Raw genomic sequence first — 18,232 nt, forward strand, 5'->3', positions numbered from 1 at the left:
CGCGATCTGAATTGCGCTTGTCACAAACGTGGTTCTTCAATCAAAGTTAGTCGGGAAATTGTAAATCTTATTTGACATTGAAGAACATTGTCTCTTTGACTTTACAAAGTATACAAATTGACTTTGACGGCATTTCAGAAGAAACAATTCTTATTCTATGTATATGCATTACCACGTAGTCTGAGATTGATTAAAAAATATATAAATATTTCTTTTTGTAATCATGATTCATATTTCCGTCATTTTTCTAATACCACATATGCTTAGCAATTATACATAATATTCTCAACTGTTGTTACTATATTCCCGATCACAGATCATTAAAATGCTACTGTCAATACTATGAAAGCACTAATACGTAATTATAACACTAATGTAATTAATAATTTTGTTCTATATTGTTGGAAAAGGGCTGGCAATATTCTATATTCAAAATCTACGAGCCCTACGAGCTCGATTAATTTGATTAACTTTGTCACAAGTTTTCCCATCGCTTTAATAATGACAGATCTTAGCGAATGGATGGTCGCGAGATTGTCTCATTAATATCCACATGCCAGCGAACCGCTGCAAGAATGGCAAAAACGACTTACGCTATACAATGTGAGCGCAATTGTCCCTAATTATCGTATTGTGGAGGCAAATAAGACATCGTTACGTCGTCATAAACAGCTGTCCAAACGCGCGCCGCTTGATTAGATTGATGCGGCGCTCATGGTTAGGGTTTCTTAATTATCATCATCTTTGTTCGATAATTACAGTATTACGGCATTACGATATATATCACGGCGAGATAATGCCGACATATCTCTTCTTTTCTACGAGACCTCCTCTCTTTGATATAGCGCGTTAACGTGTATGCGAAGGCGCGCGTTAGAGACGAATTGCGCTAATGTACAAAGACAAGAGTCCCTTTGTCATCGAAAGGACAATGCCAGGACGTCCTCAAAGAGAGGCGCCTTCGCGTCTTCTCGTCCTTTCGGAGACGAAGATTTCTCACGGTGGTACAAATTATCTCACTTTTATTTCGCATCGTCGTAACACCAAAACTTGACGTCCTTCCCGAGACGAGGTACGATGAAGATTATTGCAGACTGAATGATTGATGAACGCTGCTTATGGATTACCTTTAAGCGTAAAATCTCAAATGGAGCGAGACGTGACTTTAACTCTTTATATTCTTGACTTGAGAAGCTACTTCAAAACTACTCGAATATTCAAATTAGTTTTAAAGTAAAGTTACATAATTAATTTTGCGCACACGCTACGATACAAAGAAAGAAAAGTTATCGGAGCATCCTTATTAATGTTACTTGCAGGCTTGCACGTATCTGTAAGGCACTAGCCATGACAATCATCACGAGAATCACGAGAACGTATAACGGTGTTGGTTGTTTTCCGAATCAGCCATAGGACAATCGTCATTCTGGTTCTAATTATGGCGCTGTACTCGTCTCATTCGTGAACCGCGTCGATTTTTTGACAGGTTTTTCCTTTCTCTCTTTTTTTTTTTCGGAGAGAACACGATCACGATTGCGAGCGTTCGAATTGAAGGGGAAGCTAGATACCGTTGTACTTCCTGTAATTTAGTTCACTGACATAGCCGGGATACACACTGTATAATCTATGTTACGCTACGCTTCATTGGCAATTTAATCGCCAAGCACTACGCGAGCATTAATCGTTCACAATGGAGACAAGTCGAGAATTATTGAAAATAATTTTTTAGTTATATATTCAATATCTACTCAAGAATATAATCGAATGAACATATTCGAAATATTATTATTCTCTTTGTTTTTTTTTTTTATTTTAGTTTAGATACATTAACCAGGTAATTTGAATATTCTCTATAAAATAAAAAAATATTTCTAATGATTGTCTGATTAGTTGTTAAAATTTTGTAATATTCTTTTTTTTTTTGTAAGTTAACATATTCAAGACAAAAATACATACTTACAAATTACTGATCGCTAACTCATTGTAATTTCATTTTTATTTTATACATTCTTAAAAGATTACGTTTTATGTAAAAATATAATTTTTTTAAAAGACTTGTCTACCTAATCCGTAACATTGTCCGAATGGAATTAGATATTTTATGCAGACAATCACACTATTTTATTATTATTATTTTTTTTTTTTTTTGTTGATATATGTCTCTTATTCGTTTATCAAGTCAAGAAAGCTATCTAGCCAATAAAGATTATACATTGATAACTTAGAATTCCGCAGAATGGCGATAATGGCGATAATGGCGAACGTCCAAAGCACGCGAGCGATATTTCTCGAAAACGAGATAGCCGATCATTCGTCGCGACCTTTCTCGAGGGTTATTCGACAAGTACCTCAAGGCAGGCAACGCGACTTACTGGAGGGCCTCCCAGGCAGCAGCAGAGGGGAGGAGGGGAGAGGGGAGGGGGGGGGAGGAGATTTTTAACATCTCGTCGAGACGCGAAAGGATACGTGGGTGGATATAGCTATATACATTGGTTCTAGAGACTTCGGTTGGAATGATGAAAGGAACGAAAGAGGATGGAAAAGAGTAAGGTGGTCTAGAGTGAACGGTACGGAGTGTGTAAGTGCGTCCCTTTACGTCTGCTGGAGGGATAAAAAGGCAAGCCTGCCAAACTTTCTTGCACTCGAGCTTCGAGACGATCCTCGGAGCTCGTTGGTTGCGCTGCATTTACACCAGAGTATTCTCTCTCTCTCCCCCTCTCTCTTTCTCTCTCTCTTTTTATCTATCTCTATTCCTCCCCTTTTCTTTTTCCTTTTCTTGCTCTCTGTTTCTCTCGTTTTTCGCGTCTTCTCAAAGGGCCCCTTTGAACGAGTATTCGTGTAGAAAACAATTTCTACAATCTGCCGAGACAACCGAGAATTTGTACAAGGAGAAATTTCGAAGAGAGATAGATGCAATCTCGTTGAAATTGGAGTCTGGAATAAGTGAATCTTGCTAGATCGAAGAGAATAAATGATTCTCGAACAAAATCGAAGGGTCGAAATCGAGAATTTAAAGAAGAAAAAGATTTGGGAAAAATATGTGTGTGACTGACATTTAAAGATTTAAGATAATTCTGTGAATTGTTTAATTTTGATATCTATTCTCGTCCAGTTTCCTGTTCCTTAGATTAAATCTCTCATATTATGTTGAATTTTACATAATAATATATATTATTGAATTCTTAATGAATTTTATTTATTATCCATGAAAAAGATGCTTAAAATTATATTTTTCATAATAAATCAAAGTCGACGATGTTTCTGTGACTTGAACAAAAATAATTTATTATTAAAATATTTATATATTTCTTCTCTTTTTCTTTCTCACACATTTTTTCTCTTCTCCTTAGTATATAAATTTATACATATATAAATAATAAATTATAATCTTTAAAAAGTAATTTCTTTTTTTAAAGTTGAATATTTTTCTAATGTTAATGTTACGTTAGAGAAATAATTGCATAACAAAAGAATTACGCAGATTCCATTATACTTTTTTCGTTATATTCATGTATCATGACGGAAATTTCATAACGAGCTCATACTTGCAATTTCTTTCGCGTGCACATTATACATCGCAAATATTGTTTTACGTAATGAAAGACACCGTAGAGATATTAAACAGCTCCTCTGTATCCTATGAATTTTCAGAAATTACACTCGTTCCCTGTTTTGTTTGAAGATCGATATCGAACCGCTGATATCACCATCGCCCCTCGCATTCCTCGGCAACTAACTTGTACAAAGACTTTTGCTATCGCAAAGTCTCGAAGAAAGCCTTTGAAGCTTTCTCCAGACTTTCTGATTCTCTCTTCCCATAGCCCTCCTCCTCTTTCATTTCCCCGCCCCCTCTTTCATTCTCATTCTAATCAATGTCAATTAATTTTGTGTAACGATTATTATGCAATTCTTTCACTAAAACTTAAATTTCCTTACTTTATAATATTTTTTATTTTATATAAGTTCATAATTCCTTCAATGAAGAAAAATGCATCGCAAGATTCTAATTTAAGAGATAAAAATATTTACGCAAAAATAAAAGAAATCCAGTTTTGAAGTATTGCTTACTTTCCCCATGAAAGTACACTGCCTCATGTCAAGATAATAAAATAGAAAAAAGAGAAAAATATCTAGCCAACTATTATAAATTTTGATGAGTCAGCAAACTCTCTCTATCTTGGCCTAAAAATGCACTGATATATCTAATTACCGTTGTTAATTATTCCTTTGCACGCCCGAAGCCACTCTTTCCTTTTTCTCAGGTTCCAAAGTTCCATTAATCAAAACTCGATCAAGTCTCCATCCATTTCCTTTACGTTTCGCCGAGAAATACGAGACGACATTGCGCGACCGACGGAAGCGAACATATCTTTCGTGTAATTGACGCCGAGGTATGCGGCTTTCGATATTAAATCTCTGAGCGAGCTCGACGTTAATTACCGATCTATCATATGCCGTTTGATTAATTTTCGCAAGTGTGTGCCCTACTTCTTAAAAGTCGATTTATAGCAATTCTTTTCTCTCTCTCTCTCTCTCTCTCTTTCTCTCTCTCTTTTTCTCTTTCTCTCTTTTGTAAGCGCAAAAATATGACGTCCAGTAGAAAACATATAAGGTCTGCGTTAAACGAACTTTATACCTCTTTATGTAATAAAGAGTCGTTTCTTGGCAGTTTGAGTTATGCACATTTAGTGGTAGCACGAGAAGGAAGTAGATTGGATATTATGCCATATATCAAAGAAGTTTACTAATTATATCCTTGTGCATTCTAGGAAGCGCATTGTGATATCATGCTTGATACTGGTATAAAGAGCATAAGTCAAAATTCTACTACAAAACCTAAGATATAAGTCAAAACGATAGTAAATTTTAGCTTGTAGGAAAAACAAGAGAACACTTTTAAATAGCTATTATAAGTTATTACAGCTATTATCTTTGGATATAGTGATAGTTAGTACTTTATGTTTATGATAAGTCTGCTGGAAAATTCACGAACCATTTAGCGCACTTTTTGTCGAATTAGAATAAATTTAATCCTATATGAAATCAAAATCTAATCGCTAAATCTAATTTAAGTTACTCGACACTGAAGATATGCTTTTCATTTTGCATATTAAATCAAGAGAGATATACTCAATTCTCTTAAAATGATTTAATATGATTAATTTTATTTTGTGTAAAAAATTCAGAGTTTTTTAATATTCAATTCTCATTTCAAGAAATGATTCGAAATAAACGTCCTTAATTCTGTATTATGTATAAGTAAAATTAGTATATAAATACATACATTTATAATTAATGTATACTTATTGGACTTGTCCATGATTTCAATATGCACCTTAAATATTTATTTTATTCTACTATAATTTTTTTCAACATGTTTTAGATATGATTAAGATTTTATATAATTTAGTATGTATCACATATTAACGTTAATTAACATTGTATAATCTAACATGTATTTTTTTTTAAGCATCAATAGTTTTCATTACTTATTACAATTTTCGAGCTAATTTTTTTACAATTTATTACTTTGTTCTATGTTTTTAAGTTTGATTAATTATTAGCCTTTTCCTCTAGATATTTATTTGATATTTAAAAAACTGAAGATACTAGCAGTTTTAATATACGGCGGTAATTATTGCTAAGTATAGCTATAGCTGATTTAAATTTATAGTCTGAAGAGAGAATAATAGTATCTTGATGTTAATTATTATTTAATTATTGTTCAATTGATAATTTTTTTATGTTCCATTCTTTTTGGTATTTTTATCGCGTATTTAAGAAAAATATGTGAATTTGCTTTCGTACGATTTCTATTTTGAATATTTTTATCACATTGTTTCACAGCAATTACATAAATCAAAATATATCATCCGAGCTTTAATTTTCTTACATTTTTTGCACTTTTTTTATATTTAACACGAATCCTTTAAATCTAAATAAAAATAGCAAAGACGGAATCTATTAAATGCTAATTTAATATTTAGCATTTTTATTTTAATTATAAATTTTGAACACTGGAAAAATTTTTTTAAAACGTTTATTTCATAGATATTTTCATAGTGTTGATTGGAACATATTTTTAATATTTCTGAAAATTTATCAATATGTGTTAATCTAAAACTATTCACAGTCTTTCGTACTTAAAAAAAAAAAGGAAAAAAATCCATGTGCTATTGATTCAAAAAAATCGATACTAATGGAGCGTCGTTGCACATTAACAACCACTCGATAGGATGCAAACATGACTGTCTCTGTATCTCTTTTTCACCCCCTTTTTTTTTTTAATTTTTGATAGCCCATTTTTCAAAATTAGTTTGAGCTGACCCGACAGTTCACATTTCATGCGAACGCTTGACCAAAGTAACGAACTTTGGCATAATTGACGGCAAGCGCGCGTGTAAAGCACGATTTTAATCGTAAATCTTTGGACGCGCGCAATCGACATTTGTACCTATCCTACCACCATATACATATGTATACAGCTTCATCGGTCCAATAATTGGATCACTACTCTCGTATTGTTGGACCTAATATACATATCTCCTTCTCGAATTAAAATCTTTTTAATTATAAACTAGCTTTAATTTTATTTACAGCAAGATAAAATATAGTATTCGAATATTTTGTTGATAATAATTGAGTTGATAATGATATTTTTTAACACGTTCAGTATATAATATATATATTGAGTAGTATATATGGAGTTATTGATCAATTTATTTCCGAATCCAAATTTCAAATATATCCATATTTCAATGAAGTACTATATTACAATGAAAAAATGTCAAACTGTGATTTGTGTAATATCCTACAGAAAAATTTTTATATAAATAGATTTTTATATTTAAATTATATTTAAATTATATCTAAATTATATTTATATTATATTTATATTTAAATTATATGTATTTTTTATTATTATAAATTTATATAAACATATACATATACATATAATAATAAGAATTATACATATATATATATATATATATATATATATATATATATATATATATATATAATTATTCAGATTGCTTGAAGAACAAAATAATATTGAAAAAGTCGTTTTCTAAACATTCAAATTGTTTACGTTTTCAATTTATATGCAATGCGTTTGTTTTAGAAAAGAATAAAATTTAAAAAATACGTTAGATACATATGCGCGTGCTCTATAACACTAAAAAAATACTGTTGAAAGACATGGTTAGATATAAAAAAAAATAGAGAAATAAAATTCCTGTGAATTGATTTTTTGTGACCTTTTGACTTTATGCACTCCAAGTTGGACAAAATTAATGGAGTAATAAATGCAATAAATCTTTTAGGCTTCTATATGAATTGTCAATGTGAAACATCTCGAATAAATTGACAAGACATATAAGATTATATTTACGAAGGAATAGCGAAAAACATCGCAAAATTATTTTGAAATCCAATCATTCTTAGTTTATACTTGTTATAAGATAGAACAGTTGTATCACTAAGATAAGATATTGTTAAAATAACATATGATTTAACGGAAACGTGAAACAACGCGAAATCTAGTTTTCCGGTGAAACATTAATCTGAGGAAAATAGAAAAGACGCAAAGGATATATACGGTTTTATTATATAACAAAATTTAGCAGAAATGTGCATGCCGTATATTGGAAAGTAGGTTACAGAGAGACGTGCTTTCTTTGCTTATTCCGGTCTTGAAACATTAACGTGTCACGAGATGTCACGTGCACAACTGAAATATGGAAAAGAGAGATAGGAAACGAGCTTGCTTTCCCGTGTATATTAAATCATTTCGTATCGTCATAAGGAACAGTAAGCTATGTCTCATCTTGCTTTTATCCTGCATTGCTACAGTTCCGTTATTAAAGGATAATACGCGACAAGATGCAGGCAGGAACAATATAGAAAAAAAAGACGGAGAAAAAGAAGAGCGCAAGTGCGCTAGACTATTATTTAAGAAAAAAATTTGCGGCAAAGAACTTAAAGCGCTATCTCATTAATTTATTCTCCTAGTCAAAAATAAAATTGCACGACGAGATTGCCGAAATCGCAGCGAAACAAGACAAAAAGTTTTTATGATATATCGAACTAGCAATCCAGCTTGCGTCGAAAGTAAAAAACGGAAATGACTGAATATGAGGTGCCTACGGTATATCCATAAAAATACGGGATATGAATCATAAAATAGCGAACGAGGGCAAAAATATGAACTAGCTGAAAAGACGAAAGAGCGGGAGACTAGACAGATAAACTAGATGAAACATGGAAGTAGTAAATGATGGAGGGAAGAAAAATGAAAATGGTTAGAGATGGAATAGGAAGGAAAAAAAAACGAAACGAGTGATGATAAACTTGCTAAGTCCTAAACAGAGAAAAAGATAAGAAGAAGGAAATGAAAATAGAATACGAATTTTTATAGCAATACATTAAGGTTTGAAATTATTTTTAAAAAATTTTAGTACGAAACTTTTTTGATTACTATAGTTGTATAAATTTATTGCATTTATCAAAATATCGAAATATTTTTTAAAGAGTTTTCATGATTTCAATTAAATTGTAGCCTCATATATTTATTATTTGCATATGATATGATAGGGATTTGTTTTCTTATATTTATTCTTTTTAAGGAAAAATTTAAAACACTTATAAGAATATATATATATATATATATATATATATATATATATACACATATATAATATTCAAATTTAATTAATAGTCAAATTTAGCTATACTTAATTATTTGCAATTTAATGAAAAATAAAAAATTTAAGCATATATTGAAACAGAATGGATCAATTCGTAGTTTTAAGATGCATAACACTTGATGTTAATTATTTGATGAGGAACCATTTTACTAATTTGAAGAGAAATCATTCTATTAAATTTCAAAAAAATGATATTGATAGACGGCGCATTATATACACCGTTCACGATCGAGAGACCAATAAACCGTGGGTGCATTAGAGGTCCAAGCACAAAGAAAATATAGATAACCATAGCAGAGCGAATGTACGAGGGAGAACAAAGTAAAGTATGTCCATAAATACGGCAGAAGTCGGAACGTGGTACTGTATGAGTTATAAAAAGAAAGTGAGACAATAAGCGGAGAAAGCAACCGAGGAATCGGACGGGCAAAATAAGGTGAAAAGGAAAAATCGTCGGCAAAGAAAATATACTCGAGAGAAACTCGAGGACGAGAGAAAGAAAAGCGCGAAGGGTGTTATTAATGTTAGCCCTTAGATGGCGAGACCAAATCTGATCGCTTTCTGATCGATCTTCGAAAGAATCAAAGAAAATTCATTTTATCTGTAAATTCTCAAGATAATGCATTTATTATTTATAATAATTTTATGCAGCGTGTTTTCCGTTACGCCCGTGTGTGAGAACAGATGTTAATATAATTACAGTCACTCAGAGAGAGAAGAGAGAAAGAGGAGTTACTTATAAATAACTTTTAAATATTATAAGTTATATATAATATATAATAATAAAAATAAATATATATATATATATATATATATATATATATTTATATTAATTATATATATTAAATATATATAAAAAATAAATATTATATATAAGAAATATATTCTATCTATAAAATTTAAAATAATTATAGTTATTTTTGTGCATATTGCAAGTACTATTTTCTTCTCAAGATGTTTTTCTTCTCAAGAAGATTTCTTCAAATGAGTCGTTTATTTTTGAATGAATGTAAGAGCATTTTCCAAAATCCACAGCTTGTAAAGAAACTCATAATATTAAAAAAAAATTCATTAAAGCTTCACTGAACTCTCTTATATAACTTCCGAAGTAAGCTGCTTAAACATATCTCTTACGGTAATTGACATCGTTTCATCGCGAAGCATAAAAATTTGAGCGACACATGGCTGTTAGTAGCGCTAAATTATTTTTTGCGTACGATATAAAAAACCGGCGCTCATCTCGAAACGACGGCGGAGAGAACGGGGGTAAAGATAATTATAAAATAAATCTCCAGAGGAAAAGCGGAATGAAGTGTGTTAATAAATTGGGTGGAAGCTAGTAGATGGTAGTAGCAGCCATAAAGATGAAGCGGAGAAAAGGTATGAGGCGAGACGGTAGATAGGTAAAGGGAGGACTCGACGAAGGCAAAAGATGACGAAGAAGAGAGGAAGAAGTAAAAGAAGAAAGAGAGTAATAGAGGAAAGGGAGTATACTGTACCGGAGACGCTTCTATCGGTGAAGACGAGCCATTGTTTCTCCATGCCAGACCTGTTTCGAGACTAATGAATTGCATTATAGGAAATCCGGAATATAAATTAGATTCTGCTATTACGTCGTCCAATAGATAATTGCCGGCTTTATGCGCCACCCTTTCCACCCGATTTATCAATGCAGGAATATATTATAAACACCATCAAATAATCTGCCGACGTTTCATATTGCTAACTTTACGATGCAATAATATATATTTTCATTATTATCGAAGAAATTTCATTGATAATACCGAAAGAAATTTTTTAATTTATAACTATGCGGAACACATAAAAATTCGATGATTAGTATTGTATTTATACATGCCTGTTGTTCATATTAGCATGACAGCGTTCTAAAATTTTATATATTACATTGCAATCATTGTAATGATATATATCCCCTTTATTATACACATATCGTATGTAGAAAAAATTATTTATTTATTTATATAATTATTTATTTAATTATTTTATTTTGTATATAATCTTATTTCCAATATATAAAGATTTTTTATTTAATTTAGAATTGAAGATTTAGAATTTTAACTTAAAGATTAATTTCATTGAAATACAAAATTAAATATTAATTATTATACAGTTGTTTAAAAATGCGACATTCACAAATAAACAAATTATTAAAGAAATTATTAATGAATTAAAAAAATTATTACAGACAAGAAGAAATACGGCGAGATCATAGCATTCTATTGTACACACATACATTGTGTACGTATATATTTTGGAGCATGTTGAAAGATTAATTCAACGATATTTGTCACTGCAGTTTCGACATTTTATCAAGGAGAGACTCAAACTTTCCCTTCAGAAAGCTATTTTTTCTAGATCGCCGTGTACAACGAACTTGAGAATGACAGCAGAGTGCGAATATGAGTTTGCAATCGCGCATTGATCACACACACTTACCGGCAAAACGTTTATTTAGCGATCATTCGGGCACGGCTCGTTGAAAAACCATTTGCATCGTACTCTCTGACGCCGGCTTATGAGATTCGCCGACCATGCTTTTTCGCGACACGATTTTTGCGAGACCATCGTATGGTCGTTAGCGCCCGACGACGAGATCGAAGGCTCCCTGAAATGCGTTAGCCGCGCAAAGTATGATTTATAGGAAAAATCCGATTAGCTCCACTCTCGGCTTCGGTACAGCCCTTTTCATCATAACCACCCCCCTCCCCCTCCCCCCCCCACTTCTTTCGCCGTTTCCCCCGCGACTTGCCTTTACTTCTTTCTCATCCGCTTCGCGCAGATTCTAAAGCGAATTTACTCACGGTTCATCTCTCCGATCATCTCGGATGAATGATTCGTTCTGTCCTCAATGAAAATTTCATCACGCCGTTCTTGCCGCAGATTTATATCATTCTCCGATATTAATATAAGATGTATTATGAAGATATAAAATATATTACTGTGAATTAAAAATTCTCACAAAGAACCGATGTCGCGAAGATACATCGAAGGACACCGTGTATAAAAGTGGCGCTCTAGCACGATGCGAACGAATCGATTGATCCCCTCGAGAAGATGTCGACCGTATTAATTTCGCTCACCCCTGCGGCTTCATCGGGGAATGAAATCTCACCAGTTTCCCTCCCTCATATCGGTCCACCTCTTCCCAGTATCTCGTTCCGAAATTGTCATGCCGCTTAATTAGAGTTTGCGAGATGAGACTTTTTCCCCGTGTTTCAATAGCGATTCCATTCGACGATTCGATGGCAATTAATCTCGGACGTTGTTCAAGAATGGGCGAGAGAGCGCAGGTAAATAGTGGAGAACCCTTTATCCGTGGAAAATCCGATGAAAAGTTCGCACACAGCGTTATTCCGGATTCTTGTCGTTATCCCGCCTGCCATCCATCCCTCACAATTTCCACGTGTGTGCCGAAAAACAACGACAGATTTGAATAATGAAAAATTGTTGCGTCGACTATCCCCGCGTAATACCGCGGCATACAATCGCATTAAGTCACTTCGCTTGTTTTATATTCGTGGTAGATGAGGAGAGAAAGGAGGAGATGAAAGGAGGAGGATGAGGGGATGAAACGCATTATGCGCGCGCGCGCTTTTACCAACGTCGTCGGCGACCTGGTTATTACATATACCGCAAGTTCATTTATCAAATTGTGGATAGCGAGTTCTTGCGTTTCCATCGCGGAGGCCGACTAAAAACGCGATACATCGGTCGTAAATGTGTGTGTACTGCCGGCCGTCGTTTCTTATCGGCGACGATTATCGCGGGAAACGATGATTCGCGCGTGCAGCATTTTAATGACACCCTTGGATGAATCTCCTTCTCTCTCTCTCTCTTTTTCTTTTCGAACTTCTGTTAATTTCAATTTAATGGATTTCTCGGATTTGTGATTATTTTTTTATCGCGTCGTTATCGCGAGGTATACAATTTGGTATATACTTTCGACGCCCCGATCTTTCCAAAGTCCATCAACATTAACACTTTTGCTGTTATATACGTGTTACGTATGTATTACATATAGATAATCTCGAGGATATTTAGAAATGATAGCGAAGAGGAATAACGGATTTGAAATGATCATCATACAAAAATCGTCATATAATACAGTTCTATATAAATACTGTCATCAACACACTGTGGAAGCGTGATATAAAATTATCATATTCTAATGTATTTCAATATCTAATGCGATACCTTTTGGTGTTTTATACAAATTTTTTAATTGCATATCACTACGATTAAATGCTACAATAAAACTTTAAAGCATAACATTTTTCTCGATGTCCCCTTTATTTAGAAATGGAGCATTGCAAATTAAAAGATTATAATATTTTCTATTTTATGCTATCAGTTCTTTCGTCTTATTGTTAGAGAATACTATGTATAGTTCTCGCGAAGATACGATAATTTATCGCCATGCTGATAACACTTCGCAAGATTCTCGGTTTCATCAGTTTCTGTCGAATCACTATTTCAGTTTGACATGTCGCGAGTCCCGATCTGTAACTCAACAATGAATGAATAATGTAGCTGCATTGTACCTGTACGTATATCAGAATCTTATTCTATAGATGCGATGACAATCCGTAAGTACAAGTTTCTCCGATAATCTGCTTTCACTGGATTAATAATTCAATTTCTTATATAAATCGTTCTGAATTTCTCAAATTTATGATTTAGCTAATAATGGAAATTTTAATAAGTCTAAATTTTAAATAGTCTTATTTTCTTTAATAAGTTAGAAATTATATCACCTTTATTTTTTATTTACTTTTTTTTATAATTAATAGAAAAAGTAGCAATATAAAATCATTGTAAATATTAGTAAAGTGTACAATAAAGACCATAGACGATCTATGCATAAATCACATTTAAAACAATTTTAAATTAAGGTAAAAGTATAATTTTGATTTGTTGAAAATTAAAAGCTATAAAATTGTTTTATAAATATTTCCATCATAATGTCAAATTAGAAAGGTTTAAATTCTCTTATTAATATTAGATAATATGAGAGATAATAAAGAGTCATAAATGATTCATAATGATTAATAATTCGGATTTGATAGACAAAAGATAGAAACACAAGGATATCGAGATGAATCCATTATCATAAAACGTATTACCATGTTATTGATGCAGAATTAATTAGAGCTAATTCCAATCGATTTCGCTGCACTCAATTCCTGCTGTATGAATGCGCATCCGATTCACTGGATAAAATCGATGAGTAAGGTTTATAAGATAAGATTCTCTTGGAATCTCTCAGCGGCAGAATACATTTGTGCCACTGTTGAACGACTCTCGGGGACATCCTCAGGGAAATCCCTTTCTTCCCACAGATGTATTCGCGAAAGAGAAAATCCCGGCGATAGTGCGGCGAACCGCGTCGAAAGATGCATTTAAATATTCCGGAAAGATGTGCCGGTGCACGCTAGTCGGAGGGGTACGTGCAGCAGGCTAATAAGAGATAGAGGTACATACGTAATGCATAATCACTGCATCGAAATGCATCGCGACAGCGAGAGTACCTCCGGATTTAATCGCGTCGTGCTCGGCATCGGTTCCGTCGCCTTCTCCCTGAGACATTCTGATAGACTACAAGAACGTGCTTCAAATCGAATTCCCATTATGATCGTCCTTAAATCCCTTTCACATCGTCGCCTTTACGAAGCAGGAATTTTGTATCAGACTTCAATTGGTCGCTCGAGCTCGTTGAAGCGATCGATGTGTATTGCGTATGCGTATATATGTATATATATATATATATATATATATATATATATATATATATATCTACATATTTATATACGATGCTTAAAGAAAACATATAAAAAATTGGTTCAATTTATACAAAATATTTAAAATTTCCTAAATAATTATATTTTCTAAAAATTATTTTTTATGACTTATACTTTTATGTGAATTAAATATATATCATTTTAGTACTTTAGTTTGTAATAAAGTTGAAAAAAAAAAAAAAACTATTAAATCTGCATACAGAAAGCAAGTATTCTCACGTTCTCGTTAATTAACATAAGAAAGTATTTATCAAACGTTTGAATAAATCTAACTTCTCTGGCGACGTTGTTTGCGAATATTATACGATATCCATAATGCATTATCAATAATTAATATTTGATTATTCCGATCGGTTGGTAATTGTCGTTGTTACGTGCGTTAACGGAGACAGAGTGAGTTTTATTAATCGCGTTCGATCGCGTTCGCTGTGCAACTTGAGATGTCGATTTCGCTGTGGCATTAATGCGCGAGCACTTTACGTGGGACGCGCGAACACGCACGGTTCGAAATCGATTCAGGAATGTCGACGTTCGCTTTTTTATCGCGATGCACCGACCAACAGCGTTGCCCACGCAATGCAAACGCAAGTAGACGCATATGCAATAGCGCATGCCAGGAAAGCAAGAGTGCGATCGACTCGCTAATTAAGATACGTCTGGCTACCTCTCGCAATTATTATTTTTCTCGCGGCTAAACGTCATCGATGGAATGTCAAGACGCGAAGTGAGATGATATCTCATCCTCCGCCGTACGCTTAATCTCCTTCTTATCTTTTTATCGTTGTCCTTTATTATCTCCTATGTACGTTATTTCTCTTTTACATATTCGCACCTGCGCTTGCCTTGTCGCTTTAAAAAGATCTACTTCGGTGTACCTCACGTAAAAAAACCTAGTTGAAAAATACCATCCATAAGATTTCTCATTTTGATAAAAGCTCACTTTAACAATTCTTATTTATCGTTAAAGAGAGATGCGAAATTGAACGCTAATTAAGTAATACTTCAATCAAGTAACATTCACTATTTTCTATTAATATCTCGATCTTATGAAATCAGATACTTTAACGATACTTTAGTTCTCCAAATTTATGTACGTGTATTACATATTTAAGTACAAGAGAGATTAATAGCATATATGCATGGAATTGAAATAATTAATATTTGCCTTCTTCATGATCTTAATTATAGGGAGTTTTGAAAAAATTTAAATTTCAATTATTTGTTTATTACTGTATTCGATGAGATTTATACATTATATTATTTTCATAAAATTTTTCTATGTTTATCACGTTGATCACGTTTTTCTTTTTCATTTATTCCCAAAAATTAATTCAAATTTTTTTTTTCTTTTTTTTTTTTTTAATTTTTATTAATATTTTTATATTACATTCAATATATTTGTGCTTGTATTCGTCTACACAAAACTTATAAGCCTTTTGCCTGCACCCTGTCCCCTTCTTCTTCGTCATTACCTGATACTCCCTTTGCGTTTGCGCCTGCCTCACGGTACTCCTTCTTCCATTAAGAAATAATTTCTATCTGCCTTGGTCCCTCTCCCCTTCCCCCTTAACCCTGCAACCGGCTCATTCTCGACCTCGCCGACCTTGCCTTTATCCCCGCGCGTTTATTAAAGCCTCTTTGTGCGTCGACTTTGGTTGGGGATTTGCCGAGGCCGAATGACGCGCGAATAACTCGCGTTACCGTATATACCGATGCGAGGGAAATCACGCTAAAAAGCCCAGCCGCAGATATACGGACGAACCTTAGAATTAACCATCACTCGGTAGCCTTATAATTATTATTATTATTTCTTTCCGTCCGTTCCCCGTCTAGACGCAAGGATTGTAACATAGTTACCGCGCGCGTGATTACCTGTCTTAAGTAACGACTCATTATCTGGCCAGAGGTCGAATGCTGATCGGTACAGGGTGGACAGCCCTTGGCCCTTGTCTAGAATTCTACTTAGGCCTCCGCCATCCTTCACTCTTTCCTGGTATCTTCTCGCAAGGCTGTTGCATCGATTAACGATGCAACAGTTTTTAAGATAAAAAACGAAGATTGACGTGAGACATTGAGTTTCAATTAGATGGTTTTAAATGTATACCATAGAGTTGGCAAATCTTTTGGAGAATGCCAAGCGTTATGTAAAGTGTTTCTCACACAAATATTTGCTTTACAATATTACAATAAATCTTTAAAAAAAATTATCATTTAGACTCCTGATACATTTATGCTTGAGGTTGTCGACATAATGAATTATAATCCATTCTTCCATTTTCATTAAAAAGCATTAATTATTGTTTTAATGAGCATTGTAAAATAAACGAGGAAATGTTTACGAAATTGCAGTAAATTACATGTCGGTTGGCTCGATTCGTGCCGTTTATACGTACGACGCGACTTAATTAATATTTGTTAATTAAATCGGAATAGTGACTGCACGCTACGCGTTTGTCACGAAAACTTCGCTTTGCTCTCTCAATTCAATTTGTTGTAAATTACACACAAATGCTTAACTATTCCATCTCTGCCTCGGCAAAATGGCTTGTTTCCAGTAATATGTGTGTCTTTTATCATATTATATTACATTATCATTAACAAGCTACAATTCTCGAATTATTAATATATGGAATTAATATCTGTGCAATCCAAGATCAAAGAATTTCTGAGATTAATATTAAATTTCGAGAAATCTTCCATGAACGCTTATGGAAAAGGAAGAATTTGAAGGAAAAATTATTGATCTATGGAATAAAAAGTTCATGTAATTAAAACTGTAAAAAATTTGCCGATTTAAAAATAAATAAACTTGCTTAATTAAATATGTAAATTTAAAGATTCACAGAGTTAAGAAAATACGATCGATATATAACAGTATGACAATCGTTTTGAGGAATCTTCAGGACGATAATAATAACTAATGTCTTTCAACAGCAAATGTCTTTCGTTCTCGAATAACTTGGGTACGGCAAAACTAAACGTCACCGAGATTCACGTCGTGCTTTGCTGCGATGATTACTGTTATTACTATTCGAGAGAAGGATCTTTTTATTATAGGCCCACGAACGATACTAGTCTCGGAATCTTTCCCTATCTGCCGTCATCATTTCACTGTCGATTGAAAGCCCGACTTCGTCGCCGGGCTGGGATTTAATTTGCGACCTCTTAACCACGCGACCGCGAATGAGGCTCGCGGTGAGGTCTGAGAAAATGAATGCTGCACAAGTGCACCTGGCAGACATAATTGTGTGAGCCATACTCGTTCGTGGAAAAGATGGGACGCGCGCACAACTTTAACTTCACATTAAAATAATAGCGTGCAAATTGCAGCTACGCTGTTACTTTCGGTGACTGCGATTTTATGTCGGGACGTCCAGCGACCACCAGAGCCGGCAATTGAAGTTACAAAAACTCTCGCCTGCGACAGTAGACACCTGGGAAATTTGTTGCGACGAATCCGCGCAACGACGTAAATATTCATGTTACTTTATCCGTAATACGGATATAAAATAGCGAGGGTCGTTATAAAATTCACTCTTCTCGGATGCGTTACCGCGCCGAATTATTATACTCGTCATTATTATTAAAATATATCGGTGATATATCGCGAGAGTGATGGAGCTACGTATCAAATATTTTTGGGAAATATTCACTTTTTCATGACAGTAGAAACGGAATATATAATGAGTGGTTGTCGCCGAACTA

At 33.5% G+C, this 18,232-nt stretch overlaps 1 protein-coding gene across 1 annotated transcript in view; it reads left to right on the forward strand.

The window, feature by feature from the left end:
- LOC126856600 (plexin-A4) overlaps window positions 1-18,232 on the forward strand; it is a 215,783-nt gene that overhangs the window by 189,724 nt on the left and 7,827 nt on the right. The gene's annotated exons all lie outside the window — the stretch shown is intronic.

The sequence above is a fragment of the Cataglyphis hispanica genome, chromosome 2 (genome assembly GCF_021464435.1).
Source record: "Cataglyphis hispanica isolate Lineage 1 chromosome 2, ULB_Chis1_1.0, whole genome shotgun sequence".
Taxonomy (NCBI): Eukaryota; Metazoa; Arthropoda; class Insecta; order Hymenoptera; family Formicidae; genus Cataglyphis; species Cataglyphis hispanica.